This window comes from Acinonyx jubatus, chromosome D1 (assembly GCF_027475565.1).
Source record: "Acinonyx jubatus isolate Ajub_Pintada_27869175 chromosome D1, VMU_Ajub_asm_v1.0, whole genome shotgun sequence".
Classification (NCBI taxonomy): domain Eukaryota; kingdom Metazoa; phylum Chordata; class Mammalia; order Carnivora; family Felidae; genus Acinonyx; species Acinonyx jubatus.
Genome location: NC_069390.1, coordinates 53,663,505 through 53,685,380, shown reverse-complemented (window position 1 = coordinate 53,685,380; position 21,876 = coordinate 53,663,505). Strand labels below are relative to the sequence as shown.

Here is a 21,876-nt window from a genome sequence, read left to right as displayed (position 1 = left end):
AGTTTTTGGCTTCAGAACACTAGATATAGTTAAGCAAAGTTCCAATTTCAGGAACCAAATGCAAAGTCCTAAAGGAATCTGGCTAAGTCTGAAGATGAGCTTTGTGGGCAAGTATAAGGAAACTTTTGAACATTAGGCAGCCATTAGTGAGGAAGGGGACTGCTTATAAAAGGACTGTCAGAGGGATGTATATGTCTTATATGGGCAATCGAGTGATTAATGTGTATTAATTTTCGAGAGATTACAAATATGACCAAGCAACAGGTAACAGTAGCCAGCAGGAAAAAAACCAAAGAACAAACATGTACTGCGTTTGTATTAACCATATACTCCCAACACCCACCACTTCCACCTCCACACTATGGCTGTTGGTGCCACAACTCTATAAAGAGCTTAGAGTAAAGGCAAGCAATCAGAAGTCCACTTATAGAAACAGGAAGGAGAAAAGGTAATAGCTTACATCATGAATTTTTCTATTCTTGTTGAATATAGCCTGGAATCAAGCAATTTGAAGGTGGATAATAATGGGCTCAAGGATCTGTGCACTGCAGTCCTTAGTAAGGACCACAGGAAATTCAGGTATCCCACTGCAGAAAGGCCTTTAGTATAGGTCTATGTGAAGGAAGTCTGGGCTTTGTTGTTCCCAAAAGGGACTGCTTCCTATCTGCTCAAGTGAAATCTTGGCACCAATCCAGGACATGCAAACTCTGGAGAAGCCTTTGATGGGAGCTTGGGATTGTCAGTTACAACAGCACTGAGAGCTGAAGATGTAGTCACCATGGCATGTTATTTTCTGAAGAGTGACTGTTCTCCCTGCTCTGACCTGGATTGATTTAACAAAGCCAAACATCATGAGTAGAAGACTGGTTTAAACATCCCAAGTTGAACCCAGCTGAGGAGTCATCAGATAGGAACTGTAAACAAAAAGCTCCCAGGTGATCTGAGTAGTCTTCAGCTGAAGACATTCAGGCACACAAATTTAGTGAACCACCACTGAATCATCAGCCTTCAGTTCCTATAGGACAAAAGTCCTAGAATAAGACCAAAGCAAAACTTAGCAAAACAGGAAACAAGATCTCCACTGGGCTTTAAGGTTTTGTTCATGAGTGCCAGCTGCTAAGATACATGTTAGGTTGAGCAGCAACTCCTCCCATAGCACTTCTGTGTTTGCTCAGAGGAATCCTTGAGGCTACCAACAGCTATGGTACCCTACTACAAGGGGCACTTTCTCCTCGACCCAGGTCTCCGTTCTCCTGGCTCTCACATTCCCTGCTACAAACTCCTTCAACCTTTGATCCAGGCTTTTACCACCTTCCTTCCCCACAAGATGTGAGCTGCCACTTTCTACCACACTAATTGGCATGCGTAGGGAGTGGCTGGTTTCCTGTAGGACATCTTTATCTAAAGATTCTGACAGAATTGGAAACAGATCCTAAGATATCCCTTTTATGAGCCACAAATGTGAAGAGTTTTAATCTTACATTGGATCAAGAGATGCTCTCCAAGGGAAGGCAGCCACAGGTGAGGCTATCAGACTCTTCTGGGATCACAGTCTTGTAAGTGATGAACAGTACCTGTGAGTTTCTGAATTAAGGTCACAACTCATCCATTCAGACAGGATTAACTTCTCATACACTTGAGGGAAGAAACTTTAAATCCCCTTTGAGGGATAGACAAAGGAATACTATTGGAAAGGGCACTTAGGTTTCACTTCTCAGTAGGTTCTCAATGCATTTTATGGCTTCTTCTGCCGGTATCAGGACTCATTCCTGGAGTACAGAAGTAGCCTGAGCATGAAGGAATGAGGAAAGTTTCTAGGATCAGCATCACAATCCCATCCCCTATAGAGCCCATATACATTCCAGGATCTTGTTACTTAAAAATATTAGGAGGTTAAGTAGAGACTTTTCAGGCAGAGAAATGTCCAAGCAGAAAATCCTATGAGAAAATGGGGTTTTGAAGTAGAGATTCTTACAGTATCTGTAGGTTTAACATGAGGAAGTTTAAAAGGGAACTCTCTTGGGTCTAGGATCCCACAAACACCTGAATGTTGGTGTTAACAGTACTGTTATGAACAACTTGAGTCTAAAATCCAAGGGCAGGAAGGGTTTGAAGAGAGACCACTTGAGAAAGAATCTCAAGGACTGGAACAACTACGGGCCAAGGAAGAACACAAAAGGACCATGTGCCTTTATGAGGACGAAGTAGACACTAAGTCATGAGTTTGAAAGACAGAGTTGAACAATAGGAACAGAATTATTCCTCAGTAAAAGCCATTCCCTCAGCCTACCTTTCTAATTCCAGCAACACAAATTGAATCAGAACCTAAATGAACACCAAAATGTTTCTAAGGTTCAAGCTACCTGTTTGAGAGGAGTCGAAAGAATAAAGAATGTTCAACAGCCCTTGGTCCTGAAGAAGGGCTTTGTAAAACATGGACTTCAGGCAAAGCAAGTGTCCTGTAAAATTCTTTAGACATTAGGAGTCATTTCTTGAAGCATTTGGATGGCTCAGAGGCAGAAAGTAGCTATGAATTAAGCCTAGTGAAGGCATTAGAAGGACAATAGATTATATACAGAGCTTCCTTCTGATGTGTTCTTTTTGACTCAGGATAGTAAAGATAATATCCGGTAACCCTATCAAGGATGGGGAGGTTAGCTTTAAGAAGAGATTACAGCAAAGTTAGAACCAAGGCTTGATCTAATCAGAGAAGGTCCTTTCTTCAGCCTTGCATTGTAAAAGATACTAAGTCTAGGAGTTAGAGATACCCTTAAAAAAAAGCAGGATTAATTTGAGAGAGACCTCCCAACCATTAGCTAGTATCATCCCAGCTAGATGGGTTCTTTGGGAGCTCTTACCAGTCCCAGATTTTCCAGCAAGCCCACAACAGGGAAGTAAAGGAAGCCTAGATAGGAAGAATGAGCTCCACCTGGACTAAGAGGTAGTTTCCAGTTTTGATCAGCCCAAAGCGTCTCTCTCAACCCAGCACTAAGTTTTGTTCTTCTTTGTTCTTAGAGAAAGGAAAGAAAGTTGAATTTACTGCCTAGGTCTCAACTTCTCGGGACATTTTGTGATTAGTGAGATAAAGAGAACTAAGTCTAAGTGTCTTATAGTCTCTTGTCTGTCTTTCCCACAGCCAAACAACAAGAAATTCCCCATCTCTTAAAGGAGACAAACAGAAAAGCAGAGAGAAACGGACACTGACAGAAAAGAGAAACTAACTTTGCTAGATCCCGGATGCTCTCCTGCTACTCAAGTTCCGCGAACCTAGCTTTAGTCAGCAGCATAAATACCCTAGTGGACTGTGGAAGTCTCACTTAAATAGAAGGTGAGAGAACATGATTGGTCAGTGTTGGAGGCTGGACGTGATTGGTCAAACCAGAGCCAATAAGCTTCCTGAATCTTTTTAACCATAAGTAAAGTAGCAGCCCAGGATTGGTGCTGATTTTTACTTTTGATTGGGAGACCCCTGAGTGTGTACACCTGTATGATAATTAACTCTCCAACATTTATGGTCAGGATTCACAAGGAAAAAACAGTTGCAACTGACAGAAATGGTTTAGAATCTTAAAACAGCAAATAAACTCAGTAAATAGTAATAGTACACCATTCCACATGAAAAACATTACATTTTCTTTCTGTATTACTATAGAGGAAGACCCACGTCATGTTCCTTTATGTGTGAGTAGAAACCACTGCCAACGTTCTTCTTTTTGGGTCTCAGTGGCCCTAACGCTCTTCCTCCAGAAACATGTTTGGGCAAGACAAGAATGTGTAACTAGTGACCAGTCACTTCATGGTCTCAAACAGATGTCTCCGCTTGATATCAAAACCCACTTTTCACGTCTTAGAATTTTTCTCAAAACATCCTCATCCTTAACTCCAACCTGTGGAAAACTGGTGAAATCTCTAGCAAGCAGCAGAAGCACCATTACCATCCTTACCCTGACAAAACCACCTTAGTAGAGGAGTGCCCATGCTGCCTGGAGACTACTCATAAGTTTATGGTCTCCTCTCCAGCAGCTGTATCAGCAGCATCACCTGAGACCTGTTAGAAATGCGAATTCTCAATATTCTGAATTAGAAACTCTTGGGATAGCACTCAACCATAAGTGGTTTCACAAGCCCTCCATGTGGTTCCAATGCATGCTGCAGCTGGACAACTACTGCTCTGTACCAATTCAGTCAGAATCCTGGGGGCCATGCTGCTTTCCGAAACATCAAGTGTATCTTTTGTAAGTCTGTCTGGGTGATTTCCATGCACAGTCAAGGTTGTTGACCACTGCCTTCATTATGCATGGATTCAGTTACCATCTCTATGCAAGCTGGAAGTGATTACCAAATCTTTAATTCTGGTCCAGGCCTCCCTCATCTCCCTTAGGCCAATATATCCAACTGAATTCTAGAGAACTGATTATGGGTAGGGCTAGGTGTTCAGAGCTTTACAATTTACCATTTCATTTAATCCCTGAGAGGTAGCTGTTTTCATACTCCTTTTATAGTTGAACTGAAGCTTTTAGATATTAAATCACCCATCAAAATTAAACATTTCATAAGTGGCTAATCCCAGATTCAGGAACACACCTTGCTTGCTGAGCACTATATCATTGTATATGCTACTTATCAGAAGTTCATCACTACACAGAATCAGCTAACTGGAAATGTGACATGATTGAGTGACAGAATAGAGCCAGAATAATTTAGAGCTGACTGGAAATTATAGGGGAGCTATATGGGATTCGCACAGAGTCTAGAAAATCCTGGAATGAGGGTGTCACATAGCAGAAGCACAATTCTAGGTTTTGGACATTTATTCTAGGTTGAGACATATTTGTGTCAAGAAAAGCCCTTCTCCTCTAAGCACCACCTCCACTTTCAGTATCACAATAAAGGTTTCAAACTATATTAATCCTAAGGTTTACCAACTAGCACTGTTTCATTTTTTAAAAAGATTATCTAACTTCCTAGTCAGAAAAGGAGCAGGCAAGCAACTCAGCAGCATTGCAGAATTGCTGGGTCAATAAATTATTAAATCAACAAATGATAAGTGGGTACTCAAGTATCTCCTATGCATCAAAAGCTCTAGTAGGTATAGAGAAAAGGTACTGCTTTAGAAGAACCTTGATGGAAACCTGAATGAGGAGCATATTGCACAATGTAAGTATAGGAAGCTTCAGAATTCATTTTTTGGGGGTAACATCATTCTGCAGCCAAGTTAGGGTACTAATAACGTAGAAAAGAAACAAACAATTATACACCATTCACTTATGGCTAAAGGCACAAAAATATTTTAAAAATCAGTAAAATGTGCATTATAATGATAATGTACAAATAACCAGGAGATTCTAACCCCAAAGTACAAAAAAAAATTAGGTTAACATTAAGTTAATGTTAATAATGCAATTCATTTTTAACTTAATAATGCAATTCATTTTTCAAAGCATTCCTGGCAGGTTGAAGATTAGAAAAAAGAGATCTCACATGTGAGAGAGGTTATTTTTTTTAATTTTAAAAATGTTTTTATTTATTTTTGAGACAGAGAGAGACAGAGCATGAGCAGGGGAGGGGCAGAGAGAGAGAGAGATACAGAATCTGAAGCAGACTCCACGCTCTGAGCTATCAGCACAGAGCCCTACGCAGGGCTCGAACTCACGGACAGTGAGATCATGACCTGAGTTGAAGTCGGACACTTAACTGATTGAGCCACCCAGGCACCCCATATAAGGTTATTTTAAATCCATGACCTATTCCATCTAGGATGCAGAAACTTATCAGAGGTTAGATGTCCACCCAGAGAAGAGGTAGATGCATCATATTTCAGAGGGGTTCCTACTGGGGGGAGGGTCACAACTGCTACAGACTCTCCTAGAAACACTTAGAATCCCCCTTTTCTGGAAGCTCAAACCTTGTTGTGCCTGCCCTTTTACATTGGGGAATTATATCACCACTCAAGAAAAGTTTAAAAAGTAACAAACACTGGGGTGCCTAAGTGGCTCAGTTGGTTGGGTGTCTGTCTGTCTCTTGATTTTGGCTCAGGTCATGATCTCACGGTTCCTGGTATTGGACCCTGCATCAGACTCTGTGTTGGCCATGGGACTTGCTTGGGATTCTCTCCCTCTTTCTCTCTGCCCTTCCCCTCCCCGCCCACATGCACACATTCTCTCTCTCTCAAAATAAATAAATAAACGTAAAAAAAAAAGTAGTAACTAACACTAATTTTATGTGGGTCCTTTAAAGGAATGTTTCAGGCATCATATCCTTCTCGAACCAAATGCCATGTTAACCAGGCAACACTTCAGGTCTAGAAAGCAGAATTAGTGCCCATGAATCTTCAAATAATATTTCTACCTCCAGTTTCTTTCATTCTTGAAAGACTATTTCCTTTCAATTACATTAATAGAATTAACACAAAATTAATATTTCTTGAACTTACTTAACAAATATTTAACTGTCACTACATGCAAGGAATTTCCTTGTGAGGAAAGGCTAAAACTAGAAAGACACAATACCTTCCTGTAATGATCGTATGACTCCTTGTCAACGAGGAAACTAGAGGTGGGAAGTGAGAGATAGGAATTTGGGGCATGAGGTGAAGGGCTATCTGGTAGTACCCACATGACCTCGATCAGGCTCTACACAGAGGTTGCCATAGCAGCAGCTGGAATGAAACAAATGGACAGAGTTCCAGGACACAGATAAAGATGAGAGGACCCCAAATGGTGTAAACAAAGTCTGATATACATTGCATTCCTTGCACCATGCATATCTACCCATGTCCCATTATATCCAGCTCCAGTACCACAAAACAGCTGTACTAGAAATCCTAGAGCAATTGGGAGAAATTTGAGTATGAAGTGAGTACTATGGTTATACAGAAGAATGTTCTTATGCTTAGCAGATTCATGTTGGAGTATTTAGAGGTAAAGTGTCATCATATGTATATCAGGTGTATTTGTAAGATATGGTTATATATATGTATATATGTGTGTGTATATGCATTTATATATAAACTTATATATGTGTGTATATGTGTGTATATATAAACTTATTTATACACACATATATGTATTTATATATAAACTTATGTATAAATACATATACACACATATATGTATTTATATATAAATATATAATTTGTATTTGTATATATATACATATAGATATACACACATATATAAGTTGGTATATAAATACATATACACACACATATATACACACATATACACACTCATACATATATCCTTGTGTGCATTTAAGACAAATATGGTTAATAATTATTTAATCTAGGTGGTGGGTTTACAGATATTCATTGTACTATTTCAATGTTTATGCATATTTAAAATTTTTCATAGATTTGAAAAAATTGTCCTACTACCCAGGCAAGTTTGTTTTCATGCTTGTTTGAGAATTAATGACACTATCTTTAGAGACAGATGTCCCTGAAGTCAGCTTGTGAGGAAATCTGGTACCCAGTTATCCACTGTTACCCTATCCTTGAAGCCATGTACTTTATATATGGTTCCAAACATGCAATTCATCACTAGATTCTGGGGCTCTAAGCACCTGATTTGGAAAGGCTCATGTTAATTGGGTCAGGAAATAATATACTGTAAGAAGTATCAACCTTCTGTATTAGTTACTTATGGCTGTATAACAAATCACCCCCATTTAAATGTAAGGTTTATTCTGAATCAAAATCAGGATCTTCAAGAGATCTCAACACCATTATGTCCACTGCAGCACTACTCACCATAGTAAAGATATGGAAACAACACAAATGTCTGTCAACAGAGGAATGGATGAAGCAAATATGGTATATACATATAATGGAAAATTTCAGACTTAAAAAGGAAATACAACCATTTGTGATAACATGGATCAACTTAGAGGACATTATGCTAACTGAAATAAGAGAGGCACGGAAGGATAAATACTGCATGATTCCACTTATATGAGGTATCTAAAATAGGCAAACTCATAGGAGCAGATCATAGAATGGTAGTTGCCAAGGGCTGGAGGGAGGAGAAATAGAGAACAGTGCTGAATGGATACAAAGTTTTAGTTATGCATGATGAAAAAGTTCTAGAAATCTGCTGTACAATATAGTACTTATAGCTAACAACAAGGTATACTGCACTTTAAAATATGTTAAGAGAACAGTTCTCATTTTAGGTGTTCTCACACACACATACACACAAACAATACAGGGGGGTGATGGATATGTTTGGCATCTTGATGGTGAGGATGGTATCACAGGTGTTTGTACATGCCGAAGCTCAATAAAATGTATACATTAAATACGTACAAAATTTTAAATATCAATTATAGCTCAATAAAGCTTTAAAAATTTTGGTTTAGGGGCATCTGGGTGGCTCAGTCAGTTAAGTGTCCTGCTTCAGCTCAGGTCATGGTCTCATGGGTTGTGAGTTCAAGCCCCACATCGGGCTTGCTGCTGTCAGTGCAGAGCCTGCTTTGGATCCTCTGTCCCTTTCTCTCTGCTCATCCCCTGCTTGTGCCCTCTCAAAAATAAATAAAACATTGAAAAAAATCAGGTTTAGTAGCTTAAAACTAACACTTATCATGTCACAGTCTCTGTGGTCAGAACTCTGGGCATGGCCGAGTTGGATGCCTCTGCAGTCACGGTGTCATTCAGGCCTTAGTCATCTCAAGGCTCAACTAAGGGATGATCCATTTCTAGGCTCACTTGTGTGGCTCAGCCTCAGGTATTCTGGCTGCTTGCAACATGACCCTTCTTGCCACATGGGCATCTCCATAGAGCTTCTCACAACAAGGAAGTTTGTCCTGATTCCCAAAAGAGAGAGGTCTGAGAGGGAGAAAGTGAGAGGGTCAGAAAGATGGAAATCACAGTCTTTCAGTGACCTCATATTAAAAGAGACAGTTCAATGCTTTTGGCACATTCTATTTGTTAGAAATAGGTCACTAGTCCTTCCCACCCTCAAGGGGAAGTAATTACACAAGAGCATGAATACCAGGGAGTAGGGATCACTGGGGCCCATTTTAAAGGCTGCCTACCATACCTTCCTGCTTAAATCCTAAAATCCATTATCAGACCTAGAACCAACTCAGAATAAAGACATACAACCAACATTAGTTAACTTTTAATTAACTTTTCCTGCTCTTAGAAAAAGTACCTTTCGACATAGCAAAAGAAGAAGAAAAGGGAAGCATATGGCTCCACACAATAAGAGCTCTCCTACTCAAACTGTGCCCAGGACAGCAGGACAGCTTACAGGGCAGTCTTGTGGGACCTCATTTTCTGCCTGCCAGCTTGTAGTCACAGTCAAGTCTGCTTTCTGTGGCTGTTCCTGCTGTCAACTGTCTTGGACTCTGAGAGTTTTCATGCAGATAGTGTATCATGCAATACACTCAGGACTAACATTTGAACAGGTGTGAATTGTGCAGAGTGACAAGGTGAATTACAAGTCCTCACTGATCCCATGAGGAACTCTGGAGAGAAGATGACCTTGTACACTTTTCCTGAATTAGGCAAGGGGGAAAAAACCCGTGTACCCTGAATCAAGGAGACACTGGATGCAGTTGATGCATTAGGAAGGTGATAATTTAGGGTAGTGCAGCATCCTTTGGCTGAAGGTAATTCCTGGAAAGGAATGCAGCTGGGAGCTCTCAGTGGCCAGCACTCCCAGCTCCTGAGTAAATGAATGCTTCAGCCTTGAAGGGGGATCTATGTGGTGCTCTGCAGTCTACAACTAGGGAGTGTTCATAACTGATTAGTCTTCTGAGGGGACTTGGGGTGGGTAAGGAAATAAACCCTCAAACTTTTCCTGATTGGAGAATGGACTCTCCCATTATTATAGTATTTCTTCTTGGTTAAGAAATCATGAAATAGGGGCACCTGGGTGGCTCAGTCGGTAAAGTGTCTGACTCTTGAGCTCAGCTCAGGTCATGATCTCACAGTTTGTGAGTTTGAGCCCTGCATGGGGCTCTGCGGTGACAATGCGGAGCTTGCTTAGGATTCTCTCCCTCTCTCTCTCTCTCTCTCTCCCTCTGTCCCTCCCCCACTTGCACTCTCTCTCTCTCTCAAAATAAATGAATATACTAAAAATAAATAAATAAATAGGTATGCTAAAAGTGAACATATTTTTAAAGATAATTAATATTAACAGCAAAGAAAAATCCCAGAGATACAATGTAAACAGATGTTATAACAAAAATACATTCACCTCAACTTTGATTGTTACTTTTCAGATACAAAACAAAAATAAATGAGATGTAACTATTAGAACTAAAATATGAGAAACACATAAATTTGGAAAAGAAAATTAAATACTTGCTAAATTTCTTTTGTATTTATTGGTTAATTTTATAGCAGTGGAAACCTTAGGGAAGTACATAGGGAGTTGGAAGTAATAGATTTTCATAGCAGGAGCCAAAGACCTTCAGTAATCGATGTCTCTATCTGAACTTGAACCTCAAGAGGCTTATTAAACTGATCCAACTCTAAGGAGAATTATTCTGCTGTTTGGAAAATTCTGTTTCATGTTCTATACAAAGAGACACTTTTGTGAAGAAGCAACGTACATCTTATAGGCTCTTCATTGGGTGGTATTGTGGCTGGTTCCTCATGGCACAGAATGAAATTCTTGGAAGATAAATCAGGGTCATGATGTATAGTATCTCAAGCAAAAAGGGTGTGATTGAGATGGAAATGTGTATCAAATACTTACATGCCTGTATACACATATGCACACACAAATGCCCCTGCACACATGCACCCAACACCTGCCCTAATGCCTAGGCTGCATGTCCAGATAAAGCTCTGGCCTAGTGAACCATAGACAAAATCCCCTAGTTCCTCCAACCTAACTTCTGAGGTTTCAATGCCTGCAGGCAGTGGAGATTTCCAACTACTGCCTAAAATCCATCCATTTATTGACTAAACCATCTCTTCCTTTCATGTTCTACTTTCTTGTCCAATGTGTGTCCTAGGCCAGGTAAGTGTCATATTTCCATTTATAAAAAGACTATAGAGTAATATTCCATTGTATAGATACCACATCTTTATTCATTCATCTACTGATGGACACTTGGGCTGCTTTCATAGTTTGGCTATTGTAAATAATGGTGCAATAAACATAGGGGTTCATATATATTTTCAAATTAGTGTTTTCATTTTCTTTAGGTAAATATCCAGTAGTGCAATTACTGGATCATATGGCAATTCTATTTTTAATATTTTGAGGAACCTCCATAGTGTTTTCCACAGTGGCTGCACCAGTTTGCATTCCCACCAACAGTGCACGAGGGTTTCTTTTATTCCATATATCATTGCCAACGCTTGTTATTTCTTGTGTTTTGATTTTAGCCATTTTTTTAAATTTATTTTTTATTCAAGTATGATTATATACAGTATTATATTAGTTTCTGGTGACATATAAAAATATGACTCTTAAGCACAGAGAACTGATAGTTGCTAGAGGGGAGGTGGGTGGGGGCGAATGGGTGAAATAGATAAAGGGGATTAGGAGTGCACTTTTTATTTATTTTTCTTTTTAAAGTAAACTCTACACCCAGTGTGGGGCTTGAACTCACAACCCCAAGATCAAGAATCACATGCTCTACTGACTGAGCCCTGTGCCCCAAGAGTGCACCTGTCTTGATGAGCACTGAGAAATGTACAGAATTGTTTAATCATTATATTGTACAGCTGAAACTAACCTAACAACTGCATGTTAATTATAATTGAAAAAATTATTGAAATGAATAAAAAAAAAAAAAAGGAGACTGATCCAAACAGGTTGGAGTCTTTAGTTACTGAACAGACCCGTATGTCACCTTATTAGCTAAGCCTCTAATTAACATCAGCCTCTAAATTCTCCTTCTTGGCTGCATTCTGGGGCTTAATGCCATACCCCTGATGTGATTAAAAAAATTTTTTTTTACACTTTATTTATCTTTGAGAGAGAGACAGACAGAGTGTGAGTGGGGGAAGGGTGGACAGAGAGAGGGAGACACAGAATCTGAAGCAGAGCTCCAGGCTCTGAGCTGATGCGGGGCTCAAACTCTGGAACCATGATATCAGGCCCTGAGTCAAATTTGGATGCTTAACTGACTGAGTCACCCAGGCACCTCCCACTTTGTGATTTTCAAAAAGAAGTGGTCCATACTAGGCTTCTCAAATGTTAATATGCATGCAAATCACCTGGGACGTCTTGTTAAAATGCAGACTGATTAAATCAGTCTGAAGTGAAAGACAAAATTTTGCATTTTTAACAAGCTCCCAGGTGATACACTACTGGTCTGAAGATCATACTTTGAGTAGCAAGAGTTTAATAGATCCTAATCATTTCCTAAGTACAGCTGAAATCTTATCTTCAACAACTGCACAGATTAGTCCACTTGTAACAAGTATCGTTTTGACTAATGATCATGATGATAAATATTGATTAAGTGTCTTGTGCCATGCAATGTGGTAAACTTCACATGTAGTAATATCTCATTTATTTGTTAAACCAACATAGTAAATAATGTATTACAACTAATCTCCAACTTACAAATGAGGAAATGCATATAAAGAAATTAGATGATCTGGTTAAGAGGTAATAAATACTTTTGTTTAAATGGCAGGTTTGGGGGCGCCTGGGTGGCTCAGTCGGTTAAGCGTCCGACTTCAGCTCAGGTCACGATCTCACGGTCCGTGAGTTCGAGCCCCGCTTCGGGCTCTGGGCTGATGGCTCAGAGCCTGGAGCCTGTTTCCGATTCTGTGTCTCCCTCTCTCTCTGCCCCTCCCCCCTTCATGCTCTGTCTCTCTCTGTCTCAAAAATAAATAAAAGTTAAAAAAAAATTAAAAAAAAAATAAATGGCAGGTTTGTTAGCTTTACTTTCCAAAAACTCACAGAGAGATTGTGTCAACTGACTACCTGGCAGGTGGGGAGGAGTAGGTGAAATAGTCTGGAAATCAATTCTTTAAGAGCTTGGTTACTGTTAGAAATGGAAGCCCTTCCATGCGCATCAGATAGAGGTAGACAGATGGATAGAAAGATAGGTAGATATTTGATAATTTGAGATCCTAGTCTTTGTATTCAGACAAATACCAACAATCTTTTGTTTTATGTTTTCTGTGGTTTAAGATCTTCATAGAGATAAGTAAGACTATATGATACTCCTTTTTTTTTTCTTTTTTCAAATCAAAGTACCTAAAAGCTAAGGGGAATATTTTATTTTGGGTTGTTGAATGATTCAGTGTGTCTCCTGACATATTGTGGAAAGCACGATCATCGGTAAGATCTGACAGAATCAGGGGTAAGGGGCCAAAGCATTTGTTATCAAAATTTCCCCTGTTGTTTGTCCATGGGATATTTTTACTTGACCTTTGAGTCAGGAAATGTAACTTTACAGATTCATAGAGCAATCAAGGGAATGCTGTGATAAATCATACTCATTTGTGTGATATGCTCAAGCTACTTCAGGGGCCACTATTGTCAGCTGAGCATTAGTGCCTTCTTGAGGGATGAAAAACACTTTTGGTTCATTTGGAAGTACTCATCTGTTTCACCCTGGACCTTTCAGACAGTGCCTCTATATACCATTCTCCACCATACCTAACTCCAAAGTATTCTTTGTGAATTGCATGGTATGTTCTGCTTGGGACCTCCCTAATTCAGTTGTACATATCCCTCCATTTGTCATTGAAATAACCCAGTCATATAGCCTCTTTTTTAGTAATGTCTGAGTCATGCTGCTATTGGTAATGTGATCATTTTTATTTTCATTATCTCTACTCTGAGAAAACATGGTCACAATATTCATGATGTTAAAAATTAAACGAGAACCATCTCTACACAAAGCACAATTCACTCACTGGTTAAGCTAACAACAAGCTGTGAATGCTTACAATTGCAGCTCCTTTAGGTCGGGGCACTTACACACAGCTCTGACTTTGCATGCTTCACAGATCATCACACGTATACTACACAATACGTACAACACATCAGCAGTCAGGGGAGGAAACACAACCACAGACAGCTACAATGGGAGGTGGGTAATCTCTGCTATACTTGTTTGCCACTACATGGGTTAGTGATGGAAGCCAAATGGAAGCAAGCAGTGGAAATTAAGAGTCCTAGAGAAACTAAAGAGAATAATAAATTAAAAAAACACCAACAGCTTTCCTCTCCCTCCCTCAGATAAAAATGCTATCCATACTAATAATTTAAAAAACTGTTTTCCATTATATCAAGAGGGTACTCATGAATGAAGAAATGTAGCAAGCCATCAAAATTTCCTGAAAAAGCTTATGCAGATTTGTTATTGCTGGTTCAGGAAAACAGATGCTTTCAAATGCAAAGAAAATGACAGACATCATCTATATTCGGGTATTATAACAAGAAAAGAAAGAACTGGAATTAAAATATTTCAGCCTTTGAAAATTCTCCACCTTCTCCCATCAAAACAAATAAACAAAGGAGAAATTGTGAAGCAGAGGAAAACAGTAACAACACAAATTAATATGTCTTATGCATTTGCAGATACTGAAAAGAAAATCCTCACATAAGAGACTTAAAACCTTGGAAGAGGAAAGGACAATAATCAGGAAGATATAAAAGAAAATTTGACCAGACTCAAGAAGGGAATTAAAAAATAGACAAATAGTTTGCCTAGAAATGCAAACTAAATTAGAATTTCCTCAAGAGAGAAGGCATTCAACCTAAAATTTCATTAGGGGCAAGAGAAGATAGAATTGGAAACACCTAGGTGGGTAAACAAAATAAAGAGATGAAGGGGATCAAAGAGAAAGTAACAGATACATAGGAAAACAGAAAAAAACCATATCATCTTCCTGAAGAAGATTTAAAACTGATGGAAATTAGAGGTGATCTTAACATGCATTTTTAAGAGGACTCTATACCTATAACTATTTTTTAAAGTTTATTTATTTATTTTGAGGCAGGGGAGAGTCAGAGAGAAAGGGAGACAGAATCCCAAGCAGGCTCCACATTGTCAGTGCAGAGTCTGGTGTGGGGCTCAAACCCACGAACCATGAGTTCATGACCTGAAATCGAGAGTTGGACGCTCAACCCACTGAGCCACCCAGGCGCTCCTGAAATTGTCAACTTTTGAGACTAATTTTGGTGAGTACATCAAACATTAAAAATAAAGAAAAAAGTGCTTTTGATATTCAGGAGAAAAAAATACAAGTCACTTATAAGGAAAATAAAATCAGTTTTGAATTATACCTCCGGATAGCAATATACAAAATCAGTAATGTTAGGGAAACATTTTTTTTTTAAAACCTCAGGGAAAGAAAGTGTGAACCAAGATTTTACAAACAACTAAGCTGTCTTTCAATATTAATGATATAGAAAAATAATGTTAAACATTACAGACAGAGAATATGTTAGCCACACTCCTTTCCCAAGGAATCTTAGTAGAGAACAAGTTTGATCCAACCAGAAGATGGCTGGGAAAACTTTGGCAAAAGAACCGATGGTGAGGGATGAATATGTTTATTTGTTATCCAAGACTTTAAAAATGTAGAGCAAGGGTAGAAGAATGCCAACCAAATGTTATGTGTTCTGGCAAAATGGGAAGAGTGCAAATAAGAATGAGAAGTGAAGCGAGAAAAAAGAGAAAGTAAAACTTATTTCACTGATTATCCTCTAGGTAAGAGGTAGGGACAAAAAGATATCATTTAAAGCTGACAGGCAAAATAGTGAAGACCTAAAGTAAAAAATGGGGAATGAGGGACACCTGGGTGGCTCAGTTGGTTAAGTATCCAACTCTGGATTGATCTCAGCTTAGGTCTTGACCTCAGGGTTGTAAGTTCAAACCCCGTGTTGGACTCCATGCTGGGCATGGAGAGTACTTAAAAAGAAAGGGGAAATGAACGTTTATTATAAAAGTTATTAATATAAAGATATCAAGTAGAATAACACAAACCACCCTAATGCTAAAAGAAATACAAAAATAGAGGAAAGAAAATAGAACACACAGAGCAATGTAGTAAGTACAACATGAAGTAACATGATAGAGCTTGAATAAAATAAATCATAGTATCATTAAATATAAATTAGTCCAACTCATCAAGTAAAAGAAAAGGATTTTCACACTAGCTCAGAATGCAATATCCAACTGTAAAACAAAGTGATTCAGATAGGTTAAAGTAAGGAAATAGAAAAGGTTTATCGTGCATATATGAGGTAGCAGCTGTGTTCCTGATATCAGACCAAGTATATTTAAGGCTAAGATATCATTAAGCAATACAAAGAAAGATACTTTATAATTCTAATGACCTTAATTCATAATAAAGATCTGTTATAAATGTCTATACACCAAATGATGACATAGCAACCCCCTTTATGCAGCAGAAACTATAGGAGACACATAAATAGAAGCAGGTTGATAGTAGAAGGCAATGACACAGCAATTCTCAGCCCAAGAAAAGTCAAGCAGACAACAAATTAGTAAAGCTGTATTAACCTAAACAACATGACTAATAATGTATACTCTGATAACAGAGAATACACATTCTCAATTACACCTGACACATGCATAAAAAGTGACCACTTATTACATAATAAAAAACAGTAAGTTCCATAAAGCAGAAAAAATAAAAATTTCTTAGAGTACAGCATAAGAAGGCTAGTTATTTATAAGAGACTTTATACTCTTCTACCTGGAAAATTAAAACTCTTTATGGAACAATTCTGGGTACAAAAGAACTAATCAAATGTAGAATTTCAAAAAATGGTACATACTGAAAATACTTCACATTGGAATATATGTAATAAAATAAAAGCAGAAGTCAGAGAAAAAAACTTAATTTCAATAAAACAAAAAATAATACAAGTCCTAAATTTACAAGCTTAGAACAAATGAAGCTAAAATAAAGCTAAAAGAATAAAGATTAGTGAATAAGTAAAAAAATGTACATAACTTAAAAACATAACTAATAAATAAAAATCTGGTTATTTTGTGGTGGTGTCCCCTCCCTAAGGAGAGAAAAAAAAAGAGAGAGAGAGAGAAAAGAAAAACAAAAACAAAAACAAAAAAACTTCAAGGCAACCTGGCTATGCACCTACGGGACAATATCCCTCATGACCTTGTAAACTGAGACTACTTAATCGGACTACATGTTTGTGTGTGTTACCATATATGGGAGACAAATAAATAGAAAATGTATATAAAAAAACTATGCCACGGGATGTTCGGATGTTCGAGGCTCAGTTCTCAGGGTATTAACCCAACTGAACAGTGCTGGCAGGAATAAAGTTGCTTCCTGGGAAGAAGTGTCATGACTCTGTGCAAGAATCCTGCTACAATTTGATACAATAAATACAGAAGAATAAACTAGCTGAGATAGGGAAACCAAAGGACTCCATAAAAATCTGCTTTTTACTCCTTTTCTTGCTTCTATTCTTGCTAGGATTTGCACCCTACTTTACACATACAAGTAATGTATGTCCTCCTTGTAAGGGACAAGGAGTTCATGATTTCTTTGACACCTTCCAACACAATAGATAACATCTAAGGAATGACTGTGAGAGAATGACTGGACAAAGCCATCATATGCATATTCCAGGCCACCGGCACCAGACATCAGGATGTCTAGACCCTCTGGTTCCAAGGAATAAGTGACTTATGAAGGACACCTGGACCTTTGTCCTTGTTCTGGTTAGACCTGGTTAGTACCTGTCTGAGAGGACAGGTACACGAGACCACTGTCCGCAATAAAAACACCAAACCACTAGCAAAGATGAGACTCTCTTCCTTTTCCTTTATGAGTCTCCCAGGTGCTCTGTGTCTAACACTCTCTTTCTTCGGTAAATTCTGCTCTCACTTCCTCCTGGTTCATGCTTGATTTCTATCCTTTGTGAGGCCAAGGATTCTCTCTTGGCTGGTTCTGTGGGACCTCCCCTTCTGGGTCCTTGGACCCAGCACTGAGGTCCATCTTGGTGCAGACTGTTTTGGTCAGGTCTGTCACAGTCTTTTGTAGTACAGTCCCTCCTTTCCAGAGCGTCCTGCTCCCACATTCCTGCAAGATACACTACTCAAGGGCATAGTTTTAGCTGTCCTAGAAGATCTGTGACATAAAGTTTCAGCTATCCAGGAACACTGGATTTGGGAGTTAGAGTTGAGGGCACCCAAATACAGTCCCTGCACTATCTCACTCCCAAAACCCACAAAAACCCACTAGATTCAGATGATTTTATAGGAAACTAACAGAGAGAGAGAGAGAGAGAGAGAGAGAGGGAGAGAGGGAGAGAGAGGGAGGGAGGGAGGGAGGGAGGGAGAGAGAGAGAGAGAGAGAGAGAGAAATTGCAGAGAAAGAAAACATTCATATCTTTCCTTACAAGGTAAGTATTGCATTGATGGCTGTACCTGATAAAGATTGTGCAAAAAAGGAAAACTAGAGACTAACTTCCTTGTAAATACTGATATAAAATTCTAATTAAAATAACAGCAATGCAGAATTCTTCTACCACACCAATTCTTCTGCTTGGTCTTCTTTCTTTTCAGGCTACATATGGCAGCTTTGTAAAGTAACTATTTTCATGTAATCTGAGGTATTCTTCCATGTTCTGTACGCTATGACATTCTGAAAGTGGGAGAACCAAAGATTCTGGAAGCTCTTGCTTCTCCATAGAATACCGTTTCTATGCCATTGTTCTGTTATCTTGGGTCTTTGCCCTGTGGGGAATACTTCTTCTCTCTTGGAACTCCGCTACCTTGGGGCTGGGTGTGCTGAGCTAAGGCCTCACTACTTGTGAGGATCCACTATTGCCAATGATGCCTCAGTGGGAGCCAGGGTGAACCCCAGGGGAAAGCAGTCCATCTGTCCCCATTGCTGTCTCACCTCATGCTGGGGCTATTTGCATTAGTATCCCTTTTGCCTCCTGCATTTCACTGCCCCCTTTCCTTCCTATATTCCACATTGCTGTCTAGGTTTACATTCTGGCCTGTGCTCTGAATTATCCTGTAGGCCACAAGGACCCACAGATTTGAGTTTAAACTTTTAAGTACAGCAGTTTTGGGGACTAATTCTCTTGCAGGCTTGAAGAGTGGACCTTCTAATAGATGCTAAACCCAGTAAAGTGGACCTAAACCACCCCGTGTCATCATTAGTAGTGTGCTGGGTCAGGCTGAGGAAGGCATGAAGCACCCCTCCTCCCCTCAAAGGCAATGGAAGGCCTCTCACCATTCATAGCACTGATAACTTGGTCTCTGCTGAGGAACTGGGGAGCTGGGAGCATGCAGTATTGTCTCCTTAGTTTTCATATTCCCATGTATCTTTTGCCATTATAAAAAAGAAATTATAACTTGCACCTATTGGCTTTTCTTTCTCCTCTTTTTGGCTTCTTTCTTTTTCTTTCTTCTTTCCCATTCCTGCCCCATGATGATGCTTAGGAAGAAGTCATGACCTTTAAAACATGGCCCATTCACCCCTCTAGCCCCATTTATTTTCATTCTCTTTCAAGTATCCTGCGCTCTATCTTCTCTGGTTTATTCTCTGTTTAGAGAATATTTTGTCTTCTCCTATTTTTGTGCTGAGGTCCATGCCCTTTCTCGCAGTGTGAAAAGTTTATCTTCCTTGGTCTCTTTTACACTCTTTTCCTTTCTCTGTTCAAAAAAGACTATAACACAGTGACATGAAATATATTTAACCAGTGAAACCCACCATGAGTCTCCAGGCAGAACTGAGGAACGTGAAGTGGAATTTGAGAGATTAAGTATATTATCAGTGTGAAGAATTCTACAACAAAGTAAAATGAATTATGACTGCTTGAATTTGGATCCTGACTCTCTGGCTTACGAGCTCTGTGAACGTCTAGGCACTTCATCTATAAAATGTAGATGTAATAATAGCAGCTGCTTTAGAGGACTGTGAAAATGGAATGGGATCATCTTCATACAGTTCTTAACAGAGCACTTGGCACAAAGCAGGATTTCACAAATCTAATCTTGGGCTTCTGTTTTCTTTTCAGGGTTCACTCTATATTCTCTTAGGTATCTTCAGAGCACTTGAAGAAACAAAGACTCTTTGTACACTAAGCATCTTCCTTCCTTCCTTTCCTAATCTGGAAAGCCCCAGAGGCTAGAACACAGAGAAAAATCAGTCTCTGGAGGAGTTGCAGTGTTTGGCTCTTGGCAGAGGCCAAGGGAAGCTGGGGTGTCCAGGGAAAAAGCAGGATGGTACAATCTTAAGGGGAAAGAGGACTCCAATGGGAGGTCTTTAAAAGTGACACTACTCACCATGACTTTGTTGTTTATCTTTGATTTTGTGTTGTTCTTCCTGCTCCTCCTGAAGAGTACTGAATAAATCCCCCTTATTTGGAGTGAAAGAAATGTGGACACATCAGAGGACATTGAATAGTGAATGCAACAGGAATGTGGGTAATTGACCTGGGGACCGGGTGTTGGGCTAATGGAGTCTTAAGGCCAAGGTCACCCTAGAAAGGAGGAGAGAAGTCCTCCATCACACTATAAAGGGCTGGTCAGGTCTGGTGGGTAGTACTGATATGAAGATCACCTCCTAGAAATGATGAGAGGATGGGGGGAGAAAGAGGGAACAGGGAACACATGGTTACTTTGCTTCACAGCTAAGAAAGGAGTAAGTCCAACTTTGGAATAATGGAGAGACAGTTTTCAGGGTCAAAAGGGAGGTTATGAGAAAAGAAACTGAGCAGTAGGACTGATGGGGAGCATGTTTATTTCATTGTAGAGGGGAAGCATAGGGTTATCATAAACACAAAGGCTCCATTCAAATGAGTTATGCATTACTGCTTTTACTGTTAAGACAACTTTGATCTGAATTGTGTATTTCCCACTCTTTAAATAGGAATTAAAAATCCTCACATACCCTTTGATGTAGTTATTGAAGTTGACTTGTCTAAGCTTTTCTGTAGTGATTGGTCCTCCAGATCTTTATGCAAATGTCTGCAGGATTGAAGGAAGAGGCAGATTCTGGCTGGAAATGTCTTAGCAGAGGTTGACCAGAGCTTTCTGAAGAACAATGCACCTCAACAATTAGGAAGCAATTGTATCTGTATATTGCTCTGGGGAGTGGCTATGTGGGTATGTTCACATGCTAACTTAAAAAAAAAATTATCAAGCTGTACACCTGAATCTGTGCATATTACAGTATGTATGTTATACTTCAATTAAAAAGTTAACAAATATGGGAACAGGCAGTCATATTAAACGTTTTGGATAGGTTAAGTTAAATAAGGAATGAAAAGAAATCACTGGATTGGCTACACGTCATTGGCTACACATCATTAACATTGACCAGTATTAATTTTGGCAAGAAAATTTTCAGGTGAAATAAAAATGAAAAAAGATGACCAACTAAACCAAATGTCCTGTTGTTTGTAAAGACTAATAAAACATATAAACCTCCAGGTGTGCTAATTAAGAAAGAAAAGAAAACAAAACCTCATGGATGAAAGGTATGACGAGCTAGAAGTTGCCAGGGCTAGAGAGAGGAGGGATGGGCTGGACACCAGCTGAGATTGCCTTCGGAAGTAAGGTGGATTTTTATACAGGGAAGTGAGCCAGGAGAGGAGCAAGATCCTGGATCAGAGGTGAGTGGGGTGGTGGGTGGAGGCATTCTGTTTCCTCAGGCTCTTCAAGCAATAATGGTCAACTTTGAATTTGTTTGTTTGGTTTTTTTTTTTTTTTTTTTGGTTTCTTTTTTCACTTTATTCTTTTTTTTTTTTTTAAATATGAAATTTATTGTCAAATTGGTTTCCATACAACACCCAGTGCTCCTCCCAACAGGTGCCCTCCTCAATGCCCATCACCCACTTTCCCCTCCCTCCCATCCCCCATCAACCCTCAGTTTATTCTCAGTCTTTAAGAGTCTCTTATGGTTTGCCTCCCTCCCTCTCTTTTTTT

At 39.2% G+C, this 21,876-nt stretch overlaps 1 long non-coding RNA gene across 1 annotated transcript; it reads left to right on the top strand.

The window, feature by feature from the left end:
- The first annotated feature begins 6,585 nt into the window (after positions 1–6,585).
- LOC128311857 (uncharacterized) lies at positions 6,586–20,237 on the top strand. The gene is made up of 2 exons (XR_008290488.1): positions 6,586–6,854; positions 19,965–20,237. It is a non-coding gene; the product is annotated as an uncharacterized LOC128311857 (long non-coding RNA).
- The last annotated feature ends 1,639 nt before the right edge of the window (positions 20,238–21,876 follow it).